The sequence below is a fragment of the Lytechinus variegatus genome, chromosome 3 (assembly GCF_018143015.1).
Source record: "Lytechinus variegatus isolate NC3 chromosome 3, Lvar_3.0, whole genome shotgun sequence".
Classification (NCBI taxonomy): domain Eukaryota; kingdom Metazoa; phylum Echinodermata; class Echinoidea; order Temnopleuroida; family Toxopneustidae; genus Lytechinus; species Lytechinus variegatus.
This window is the reverse complement of record NC_054742.1, coordinates 57,984,327-57,996,887: the sequence shown is the minus strand read 5'-3', so window position 1 is coordinate 57,996,887 and position 12,561 is coordinate 57,984,327. Positions and strand designations below refer to the sequence as shown.

The window sequence follows — 12,561 nt, the reverse complement described above, 5'->3', positions numbered from 1 at the left end:
CCTTGTAACCATGGTTACGATACCGTGATTGCGCTGTGATGCTTTCTCAATGTATTAAAAAAGCTCTTTAACGAACATTATGAAATAATGATAAAAAATAATGAAATGAAAAGTAAAGAAAACACTGCTTTCTATATGTAATTTATTTATTCGTAGCAGGTTTATACTCGTTTTAGTGGTGGCTTCCATCACGTATTGTTAATGGAATATTGATATATATATGTTTTTCTGTCATACAGGGTAGATCCTACTTGCACAACGTAGAAATAAGTAGCTGTAATCCGTTATCGCTATCAATTTGTAGATTATTATGGAGATAGCGGTGGTGATAGGCCTGAGCGCCTATATCAGTGAAGGAAAATAGTAAACTTATTTGGTTGTCCTTTCTCGAAGCAATACATTTTACATATACAGCGAAATAATTATATTTCAACGTGTTTAAATATTGGTAAAACAATAAAAACTTGGTCTTACTAAAAGACCAAGCAAGACAAGCGTATGGGAGGGGGTGAGACCCCTCTTTCACGATATCGTCTCCTTTTCTCACCCCTGTTTTTGGGAAATCCCTTTTTTTTGTTCTTCACCTGATGCTCATCCTCCTGCTTCTTCTTTCTTTTGTTGTTGTTGTTGTTGTTGTTCGTCTTCTTCTTCTTCATTTTCTCCTCATCCCCCTTCTTCATCTTCTTCTTACCAGTGTTCAAATTGCAGACCACTATCGTTTGTCAAAAACAAAATCATACAAACGTCTATATAATGCTAAAATAAATACCAAATAAAGTTATAATCCTGCATTTACGGCCTATATAGTTTTATTCATAATCATGAATAATTAATGTGTAATATTTCTACTCGACCTGCATGGTGAAACATACATTATCAATGGTATAGGATGGATTAATATAACCAAACACCATGCATGCAGGGGATGAACTTTTGATTATTGATATAAGAGATGGAAGAATGTGAGGTAAAGACAGAAGAATGAAGGGAAGGAAAGACGGATGTAGATGAGAGAATGAAATAGAGATGGACAGAGGTGAATAGAAAGCGAGAAAAAATGGAGGAGGGAGACAAGGAGAGAGAGAAATGAGGAGAAAGGGGAAAGGAGTGGGAGCTTATGAAGGAAAAGGGGCACGGATGGACAGAATGAGAGAGAAAGAGAGGGGAATGAATGAAAAGTAGGTAGTAGGTCAAACCTAATTACTAAATTCTATCCCAAAGTCAATTTTCACCATCGCTCATCGTCGTCTCATCTCAATTGTAAATTTATTCACCAAATAAAATTGTCATCCATTGCTTTCTGACGATGAACGACCGGCATTGATATACACTAAGTACAACAAAAAGGCAATATCCGCTCATCTTATTATTATTTTTATCTCGATCAACTTTCCTTTCACTACTCGACAGACCGGTTAAAGTTAAAACAAATTATAAATGGGCTCTTATCTGCTTATGAATTATTAATACAGCAGTCGGTATTGAATTATATGTACGATTTCGAGTGAATATAATTTGGCGAAAAGGGTAAAGTGGATATTAAAGTTTCCTCCATCGCAGAAGCACTCAGCTATATACCCCCAATTCCATCACATAACCTAGAAGCATCACTGAGGAATTAGATGAATAGGTAATTCAAATCTGATCATTTTTTAATGGTTACTTTTTAAGTTATTATCCTCCAAGAGTTGTGGTGTGATAGGAGGGAGGGTATATAGGGCGGAGAGGGGGTGGAGGAATGATTGGAAGAGAGAGTGAGAGGGGGGGGGGGGGGCTAGTGGTAAAAAAAGAGAGTGAGAGAGACTGTGGGGGAGGGGTTCGTAAGGAGATCAATAATGAAAAAAGAGGTAGATAGACAATAGGAGAGGGGGCTTGTTTGTGACTGTAAATGAGAGAAGGGACAGACATAGTGAGAATAAGAAACACAAATATATCAAACTAACAGAAAAACGGTTATTTTTAAAAGATAATGGATATTTCCATTATGATGAAAAATAAGAGAGGTATTCAGAATCGGGAGACGTGTAAAAAATACGAATTGTTCAAATTATATTACTGACTAAGCACCTCGACAAGGAAATCTGTCGATAATTCTAAAAACCCTCTAAAGATTAAGGAAGAATCATTGAAAAAACGGAAACAAATCAAACGTATTTTACATTATAAAAGTGACAGATCTGAATTCTGTACGAATAACCTTTCAAAAAGATTAGATTTTTAAATCTACTTAAAAGTACAAGCTGAAAATCTATTCCATATTCTTAGAAAACAACATACACACTGTAATCTCATAAGCCCTACATGAATAGTGCCAGCGTGAAGCGCGAGCCGTATTTTTTTTCTGGAAATTTCATGAGTATTTTGTAATGAAAATTGAACATTCTGAGCAATGTTTGTGATACTGAACAAAATGGGTAAGTAACTGATCGAAAAGGGACCTTATAAGGACTGTTTGTAGTTAGCCGTGAAGACGATACATAATGTCATCAGTCAATTAAAGCTCGCGCAAAGCGCGAGCTGAACTTTTTGGACATTCTATTTTGAAAAATGACATTCTAAGACTTTTGTAATCATGATCAGTATTGGTATGTAAATAAACAATGAAAATTTTGGACATTCCGACCTAAAGAAAATGGCATTCTAAGCCCTATTTGTAATAATGATAAGGATGGGTATATAACTAAACAATGCGAGCGCGAAGCGCGAGTGGAAAATAATTGAGATTTAGACCTAAAAAATTGGTCATTCTATTCATGTCTCGTAAATCGTGAAAAAGATGGGTAATTGGGTATCCTGCATTAATGTGAAAAAAGCGCGAAGCGTGAGCACAAATTTTGTGTATTCTAATCTGAAACTGCATAATTTTAGCATGTTTTAAATAAAGAAGAAGCTGTATATCTCAATAAACATGCATGTGTTATAGCTTCATCCGCAGTATCTGGGCATTCTAAATACACTTTTTATCATGATAATCAATAATGATAGCGCGAAGCGCGAGCTAAAAATATATGATTCCCATCTGAAAAAAAATGTCATTTCAAGTACTACTTCAAGCACTGTGTAAGAAAATTGTGAAGTGTATAGTATGGACCGCTTTATTAAGTAATATCATTTTGACCTAGGACCGGGACATTCTAAGGATTTTTTTTTTCATTTTGAAGATGATAACTATCTTCCTATATCTCTTCCTAAGCGCGAGATATTCCATTCTGAAAAAGGGCAAATTTTATTTTTCGGAATTCATGATTTTTTTTTACTTTCTTAATCTAATAAGCCTAAGGACAGTTCGAATTTTTTTATATGAAGGCCTGAAAACCAGACATTTTAAGCACTTTCGTGATCATGAATAGAATGCATGGGTTAATATATTTTACAATGAATGCGAGCGCATGATGTCGTGAAAAGGGGATATTAAGTCGTTTGTTTTAGAATTACTGTCTTGTTATTATAGAGGCATACATTACTCACCAATCAAAATGCATGCGAACAGCGCTGGCTGACAGGTTTTGACAATCAAACCTGAAAAGAGATATTTTGAGAACTTTATGGAATGCACAAAGAGAATAGATACTTGACAAAATTTAATGTGAGCGCGTAGCGCGAGCTGGAAATGTTGATATACAAAACGTACATTTTACAGAGCACTTTTTGAAAATATTTTTTTAAATCAAACAAAATAATGAAATCTCGTGTCGGAGCTTAAATATGTTTTGTATATTGACTTCAAACCTTGATCCATATCAGCCTATTTAGCAAGAATCTTATGAACCTCATTTATCAAACATGCAATGCGAGCGCGAAGCGCGAGCGAAAATCTTTAGTCTAATATTGTGACATGAAAGATTATAAACTTTATATTCCAAGTCTTCCCCTCACCTTAAATTGCATTCATACGTCTTTCTTCTCTTTTTCCATCGTATTTCTTCTCCTGTCTTTCCCCTTCTTCTTCTTTTGTCTTCTTTTCCCTTTTTTCTTTTTTTTTTTGCTCCACCAATAGGGAAGACCGGATCCCTCGGGCCCCCTAGATCCGCTTATGAAAATTGACAAGCGAAAATGATAAAAAGGGCGGTTTCAACACAAGATGGTGGTCATTTTCCGTAGATTTCTTCTAAGTCATGTATGTGACACACCTACCAGAACTCCAGGGGGTGCTGCCTATGGAAAATAATACACGCAACACCCCCTGAGAAAATCTTGGGGGTGCTTCAACACCCCCAGCACTCCCGCTTCCCAGGGCCATGACTTTATGTCATTGTTTTCGCAGCCCTTTTCCCATCAATAATATATTCTTTTAGCTCAGTGATTTATGCCCTCATGTAAAGATTTCTTTTTGTTTCTAATATATCAAGTTCCCTTGACAAAGCCTATATATTTGAAATACTGAAGTTCAAAAATTATATATAAAAAAAGTAACTCCCAACTTAGTTTCCCCTTTCTCTCTCAACTGTTATTTTCCCTATAAGTTTTTTTTTATGTTTTCTAGATTTCGTTTTTACACTAAGAACAACAACACCAAAAAAGAAAGATTGGCAGATACGAATACACATTAAGAACAAGACATTTCAAGTACCAGTCCGCTCCAACAAAAAGTTGCTTTGTATAAAAATATAAATATCCAAAAAGCATAACACTGAAATTTAATCAAATCTGGGTGTAAAATAACAAAGTTATATGACATCATAAAGTTTTGCTTAATTTCATAGAACAGTTATGCACATTCTGGTCGGTATGCAAATAAGGGGACTGATGACGTCACCCGCTCACTATTTCTTTTGTATTTTGTTATGTGAATATGAAATATTCTAATTTTCTCCTCATTACAAAGTCATGTGAAACAACGTTTTATTCCTCCATTGAACATGTGGTAGCATTGTTTTAACATTTTGTGGTTCAGTGAAGTTGTTGATCATTGTCAAATACTAGTATGTAGAATTTGGAATATTGTATAATTCAAATAATAAAAAATAAAAGAAATATTGAGTGATGGATATCATCGACGCTCTCGTTTGAATTTCACCGAGTTGTGCATATATATTTTTTTTAATTAAACAAACCTTTGAAATGTCATAGCTTTCTTTTTTACATCCAATTTTGATGAAATCTTCAGCGTTCAGTTTATTCAATTTTTCTACATTGATTCAAATGATTTTTGTTTCTGGGGTGGAATTCTCCTTTAAAGATGGCGCTATACCACTGACATCAGAGAAGTAAATATTTACCACTCTGACTGACCTCTAAAATTCACACTGATCATGATGGATTGAAAAGTATGTAAAATCAACACAGGCCTCCTATACGTTTACCAAAAAAAAAAGAGTTTCGGAAGATATTAAATCTTATTTCTTGTGACATATTTTCATGTCATGATTAATGTTATTCCATCTCACTGAAATCATAAAACACTTGCCATTGCTTTGCTTCAATTTTGATTAAAAAACAGACAAATATGAAAACAAAATAAAAATTTGAAGCGTTGGGTCCCTTATAGCTGGATCACATTTCATAAAGAGATGCAGCCATTGTAACTTTGCCATTAATTGTTGCCATTATGGCAACCATCATGGTGAAAGGACTCAGCAAACCGAACTCATTATATTTCCATGGACGTTACAATAATTGGGCGATTCTATGCTAGAAAAATTAGCCATTTTCACAACATTTTTCAAACAAATGAGAAACTTAAATTTGTTTAGCTGTAATAATAAAGTACTATCGGGTAGTCATGTAAAATAACCAACAAACATATAATTATGTCGTCCAGCATGCGCGAATTAGAGGTGAAAATGTTACAACACATAATGTTTTTTACCTATAATTCTTCCATAATAAAACATTTTATGTTGGTTATCGGTATTTCACAATATCAACTATAACTTTATCATTGCCCCCCCCAAAAAAATAATTGCTTAACGGCATCGTCATTCAGCTAATAGACTATAAATTTTATTTTGTCGAAATGTCCCGTACGAGACGTATTGAATCGCCCAAGAATTGCGGGTTAAGTTTATTAATTATCTTAATGATACGGGGCGGGTCCAATATTGATTAATTCATTGAAATAAAGCAACGATGCTTTTTTTTCACATAAGAAAAAGCAAATAAAAAAATCAAGCATTGAAAATGTTTTAAAAATAGAATTATCCTGTGGCAAGAATAACATTACTTTTCTATCGCAGTTGTCAACCTTTAGCGTGTTAAGTCTTTTCACTCAACCTTTCATTGCCAAATCCACCCAATGCATTGTTTTGGCCTAGCTACTCTGTCAGCATAATTATTGGCGGGAACTATTGTCTCATTACTTCGTTTTCACCATGCATGTGACCACAATTTCTCTTTTCTTGCATTTTATTTTATATTATCTGTAAAAATCTGTAAAAATATGAAATACTGTATAATTCAAACAATACAAAACAAAAGAAGTAGTGAGTGCACATGAGGGCCGTCATTGACTGTCTCATTTGATTTGCATATCACTATTTTGTGAAAAATAATCAAAACTTAAAGGGGAATGAAACCTTTGAAATAAGTAGGATTGTTCCGAAACAGAAAAATCAAAGAAACAGATCAACGAAAGTTTGAGAAAAATCGGACAAACAATGAGAAAGTTATGAACATTTGAATATTGCAATCACTAAAGCTATGGAGATCCCCTTATTGGCAATGCGACAAGGATGTGTGATGTCACATGTGAACAACTTTCTCTTTGATGGACTATAAAATACCCCCAAAATGTCTCTTTTTACTTTTTCTGATGGTGATACAAACTCCTTTTCCATGATGTATTCTTTAAAAATCTATACATGCCCTCCTATAGAAAGAACACATGATCTACTGATAGATGTGATAAAAGAGGCAATTTAAGTGAAATATATACTAGAGTAATGGGGAGAGTTGTTCATAAGTGACATCACACATCTTTGTCGCATTGCCAATTTGATGATCTCCATAGCATTAGTGATCACAATATTCTAGCTCATAACCTACTCAATATTTGTCCGATTTTTCTCAAACTTTCGTTGCCTATCTGTTTCTTTGATTTTTCTGTTTTCACACAAGCTATCTTGTTCTAAAGGTTCATTCTCCTTTTAAATTTAACTTTCTTATTTTGCGTCCGATTTTTATGAAATTTTCAGTGATATGCTAGTTTGAATTATTATCTATTTATTCAAATCAATATTTTTGTGGGGGTGGGCTTGACCTTTAATTAAGAAAAAAGAAACAATACAAAGTTGGACTTTAAACTTGGAGAATGATCAGTACCTTTGGTTAATTGCGCTTTGAGGTTATAATGTGAATTGTTGATTGAAACATATATTACTATTAGGTCTATATTTACTAGGATATACTGTATGAGAACTTTATACAGTCCAGGCGCGATGCCAGGATATTTTGAAAAGGGGAAGGACCTAAAGATTACGTCACATTGAAAAAATATAGATTTTATGAATTTAGAGGTATCCCGAATTTAAAGGTCAAGCCCACCCCATAAAATTGTTGATTTGAATCGATTGGAAGAAAAACAAACAAGCATATAACGCTGAAAATTTTATCAGTCAAAATCGGATGTAAAATAAGAAAGTTATGACATTTTAAAGTTTCGCTTATTTTTCACAAAACAGTTATTTGCACAATATAGTGATGAACAAATGAGAGATTCGATGATGTCCCTCTCTCACCAACTTGACTTCATCATACACTGTTAAGATTATGTAATTCATGATGTTCAGGGAGGACTCATAAGATTTTGTTTCACATGACAATGAGGAGAAAATTAGAATTGCTCATATTTCATATACTAAAATACGAAAGAAATAGTGAGGGGTGGCGTCATCAGTCTGCTCATTGCATACCGACCAGGGTGTACTGTTTTGCGAAAGTAAGCGAAATAACTTTAAAATGTTGAAATGTTTACATCCGATTTTTATTAAATTTTCAGTGTTACGCTTGTTGGATTTTTCTCCTGAATAAAGTTTTATTACGGGTGGACCTTGTCATTAAGGGGGAAGTTCACCCTGACAAAAAGTCTAGCAGAAAAATACTAAAAGAAAATAATGCCGAAGGTTTGAGGAAAAATCCATTAAAGAATAAAGAAGTTATTAGAATTAGAATTATTTGATTTGTGACGTCATATATGCGAGTAACTTTCCTAAATATCGTAATGTAAAAGAAAATAAATGTGTAATTTTTCTCAGAAAATTGAAAATGGTTTTACTGCACCTTCAGTATATCAATAGACAAGTCATTTCACACCAGTTTCTAAAAAGAAATACACTGTAAGTAATCACGAACCAGTATTTTTTTATTGCAATTTATAATTACGTACACAAAAATCCAAAACTTAAAATTCTAATAACTTTCTTAATCTTTAATGGATTTTCCTCAAACTTTCACCAAGATTTTTTTATTTTGTTTTTCTGCTATCTTTACAACAAACTTTTCTTCAGGGTGAACTTCCCTTTAACGACCTCTCATTCTGATAATCTTCTTCCATCTTTTCTAGCGTTTCCTTTTCTTTTTCAGGTTGTTTTCCCCCCCCCCCCCCCTTCTATAACAAATATGTCACGACAAAAATTTGTAGATCATCATCGCTTTGCCTTTTCGTTTCACATCTCAACTTTGCTTCTGAATTTTGGTTCTTTAAATAGTAGTATATCAGAGTAATCATGGATGAGTAAATAAAGCAACGTGGTCGAGCGCCATCTACAATTTTCGTTCTGCAACGTCATCATTCTTTTCATTTAATTCCCAGGCCCAAGCAAGCATTACTGAATGTACCCTTATGCATTGGTAAATTCGACACACAAGTGTCACGGACTTACCTCTCTCACATCCCAGTCTGCTGGGCAAACCCTTCACTCGAGTAAAGGGTCTGAATTGCAGCCTACTCATGCCTTTGGTGTACTGAAGGCCCTCTCGCTCTGAACTGAAACACTCAATTGAAACAGCAAGTTTTGTATACATGTGCTAGTGTGTCTTGTTGAGCAAAGTTTCAGTCAGGGTCTGTGCCTGCAGACTAGTCACATCCTTTGTAAACTGTGCCCAGTCTGCTGGGCAAACCCTTCACTCGAGTTAAGGGTCTGAATGTGCAGCCTACTCATGCCTTGTGTACTGAAGGCTCTATTGAAACAACAAGTTTTGTATGTGTTAGTCTTTGCGTGGAGGCACCCGGGAGCTGGAGGCACACGTGTTGATCAAAGTTCCAATCAGGGTCTGTGCCTGCAGACTACTCTGCGCCGACAACGGATTATGTGTATGCTCCACTGATCTCTCCCTTAGGGGAGAGATCAGTGGTATCTCTGTACAGTGCAGAACCCTGGGAGTATTGAATAACTGTATGACCGTTGAATAATTACTGTACGTTCCTCTCCAGTGTCGTGAAGGCACTGGTGGTTCAGTGGTAGAATTCTCGCCTGCCACGCGGGTGGCCCGGTTCGATTCCCGGCCAGTGCAATTTTTTTTTTTTTTTGGGGGGGGGGGGTGAATATACTTCATGGAGAATCTCCCAAAGGCATTTAGAAGAATAGTCCTGCCGTAGAATATTGAAAATTTCAGTTTCATGCCTAATAGTTGGCCATCATCATCTTCGTTGGAAACAAATTATATTACACAGCAAACTATATGGGAAGGCGGGGTAAGTTGAGCATAGGGGCAAGTTGAGCCACCAGCCCCAGGCCAATAATGAATGAGTCAGTTATTATGGTGGTGTCATGTATTGATGACCCATACATAACCCCTAACCCCACCACATTGTTTTCCACTTTGAAACAAAAAGTAGTTTTTTAGAGGGAAAAGTATGAATTTCAGCCAAAAAAGTAAAAAAGAGTGTGAAAAAGATAAGTGTTTTATACACACACACGTCTTTAAATATAGTAAAGACATGATAACAACATTGTTAGTCCAGGTATGGATCTTCATTCTTGTCATAGTCGTTTATATGATGGATGCATAATAAATGTGTGGATACAAAATTATCGCACTAAGTTCGAACTGGGGTAAGTTGAGCCAAACAGCATGGGGCAAGTTGAGCCATGGTAATTCCTATGGTAATGGATCTTAAAAAAACAAACAAACCATAAGGATTGATTGAAATTCAGGCTGAAAGGAGCAAATTTACATGACTGCTCTTTTTTTTAAAAGGATGTTAGTATTTATAGAGAATTAGCAAGTGAAAAGACTTCAAACAAAAAATTGACATGATGGTTCTCCCCCCATACATTTTGTACGTAGTTTTTGTGGCTCAACTTACCCCAGACGGTGGCACAACTTACCCCATATATGGGGCAAGTTGAGCCATTTGACATCGGTTTTTTCAAAGGTCACGATGACTTTCAGTGTGGGGGTAGAAAGTTTTATGTAGGTGAAAAACATTCCCCAAGAATCAAATTTAAAGGCAAGGTACTTATTTCTACAGTAGTACTAGTCATATCAATTCTAACATGCAAAATGCAAAAAGTGTCACAACTTACCCCGCCTTCCCCTATAACAATATAGGCCCGAGCTATCTCTTGTTTCTTGTCAATATTGTTTGGGAAATGTTTAGAGTGGCAAATAATTTCCCGTCCTTTGATATAGTGTACATACATTACAGATCGGAACTTGGAACTCAATGACTAATGATGTATCTTTAAATTCTGCCACTTGATATACCAAAGGGATACCAATCAAGCATGAAGCTATAGCTCAATGAATCAAATAATATAGCTTATACTTGAATTGTAATAATGGTCGATTTCATTCGTTAAATTCACGTATAACTTAAGACATATTTAAATTACTGCATTACAAGCCACTTCCATGGCATGATAGTCCACTTCAGTGAAGAGGAGGATCGAGACGGAGGCCAAGATCTCTTTGTTATGACACAATGTTACAAAAACGATCAATATCTAAGAAGAAAGTATCATATTTAAGTCACATATGGAATTTAAAAAAAACGAACTACGAGTGACTGATATATGCGCATATTAAATGTGACTCTCTTTATTGTAAGCCTGTGAATACATGTGAAACTGAAATAATGTACTTTGTTGATATTTCATTGCTACCTTTTTATAATGTTATGTTGTATACTCATCTCTGGTGTGAATGCAGAAATAAATGCTCTCTAATCTATATTTATCTTCTTAAGAAGTAGGCAAGCAACAGGTGAAAAATTGAGAGAAAAAAAGGTCCAAAATAGTTAATCATTTTTATATTAATTTGGTATCTATTTCACTCTCGGGGAGGGTGGGAAATTATTTTTAGGGGGCTGAGTTTTACTTTTAGATACTGTCCATTTTTATTTAATTTGCAAGTGAGCCCAGCGATCACTCCTATATTCTGGTCAATTTAATGATACATTTTGCAATTCAGCTTGTCAAAATTGATAGGCTAGAACGTTATTTTATGAAGATGGTATATATGATTTGACTTGATTTGACTTTATCTTATATATTTCACAAGTACAAACAACAATATGAAAACAATATCAGAAAACTCATGAGAATACAAATCAGACAAGGCATAACAATTAATTCAAATTAAAGAAAATAGCGATTTGGAAATAAAGACAATTTAAAAGAGTGAAATATGAGGGAACCTGCATAAAAAGCAAAGCTCGTTAAGTCTGCAGGATCCAGAAGGTAGTATATAGAATATACTTATAAAATATTGTGTGTGTTTTGTTTTTGTTATAGTTCTGGAAGAACCCCCTCACCACTTTTAATTAAATGACTCGATAAAAATTATCAATCGTCTGACACAATGGAGGACCAAATGAGAAAATAATGAAGCTTGAAAATTAGATAATACATTATGCATGTAGGGATCAAAACACATTAATTTGTCGGTCAAAATTCAGTGGGGGGGGGGGGGTCTCCAAAGAGTTTGGACTTGATTAGGCAACCTAGTTAGACTTTTAAACTTAATTATTCATACCTGACTGTGACAAGCATATCGATTGACAATGACATGATTGAGAAAATGCATAATTTTGTTCGCCGAGAAACGGACAGAGAAATCACAGCAACTGCGTCATATTCAAGACTTATCTTTGGGAAAAGGTACCCTACTGTACCAAAAGTTTATGGCAACGTGAGCGCACTGGTGGTTCAGTGGTAGAATTCTCGCCTGCCACGCGGGTGGCCCGGGTTCGATTCCCGGCCAGTGCAGTCTTTTATCTGATATTTATAAATTTTATTCTCTTCATATTATTGTTTCATGTCCAGTTTTTTCCTGCATGTTTGGATTGATGAAACCTACATCTCTATCTCCATGGACTATTTTTTTGCCATCTGTATTTGAATTCAGATAAAGCATAGGCTTAAGGCAATATTTTTTCCTGATATTTTTTTGCCATCTTTCATATTCCAGCTTATTTGTTATATGTATCTGAATTCAGATTATGTGTAGCATTATTTTTTCCTGACATTTTTTTTGTTGTTTCCATCTTTCATATTCCAGCCTGAATTCAGATGATGTGTAACATTATTTTTTCCTGACATTTTTTTGTTGCCATCTTTCATATTCCAGCTTATTTGTTACATGTATCTGAATTCAGATAATGTGTAACATTATTTTTTT

At 34.9% G+C, this 12,561-nt stretch overlaps 2 non-coding genes across 2 annotated transcripts; both read left to right on the top strand.

Moving 5' to 3' along the window:
* The first annotated feature begins 9,380 nt into the window (after positions 1 to 9,380).
* TRNAG-GCC lies at positions 9,381 to 9,450 on the top strand. The gene has a single exon. It is a non-coding gene; the product is annotated as a tRNA-Gly (tRNA).
* Positions 9,451 to 12,078: 2,628 nt separating this feature from the next.
* Positions 12,079 to 12,149, top strand: TRNAG-GCC. The gene has a single exon. It is a non-coding gene; the product is annotated as a tRNA-Gly (tRNA).
* Positions 12,150 to 12,561: the final 412 nt, after the last annotated feature.